The sequence below is a fragment of the Lupinus angustifolius genome, chromosome LG06 (assembly GCF_001865875.1).
Source record: "Lupinus angustifolius cultivar Tanjil chromosome LG06, LupAngTanjil_v1.0, whole genome shotgun sequence".
NCBI classification, from domain to species: Eukaryota; Viridiplantae; Streptophyta; class Magnoliopsida; order Fabales; family Fabaceae; genus Lupinus; species Lupinus angustifolius.
In genome coordinates this window covers 15,822,453-15,822,820 of record NC_032014.1, presented here as the reverse complement: position 1 = coordinate 15,822,820, position 368 = coordinate 15,822,453, and positions in this window count along the sequence as shown.

Sequence of the window (368 nt, the reverse complement as noted above, 5' to 3'; positions counted from 1 at the left end):
CATCTTCGTCCTCACCCTCATCCTCATCCTCCTCCAGCAACTCCTCATCATATCCTCATCCTCATCCTATCCTCATCCTCCTCCTCCTCCTCATCCTCATCCTATCCTCCTCCTCATCCTCATCTTATCCTCATCCTCATGCTCATCCTGATCCTGATCCTATCCTCATCCTCATGGTCATCCTCATACTTATCCTCATCCTATCCTCATCCTCATCCTCATCCTCCTCATCCTATTCTCATCCTCATCCTACCCACCTCTTCATCCTCATCCTAATCATATCCTCATCCTCATCCTATCCTAGTCCTCATCCTCATCCTCATCCCCATCCTCATCCTACCCTCCTCTTCATCCTCATCCTCTTCCTC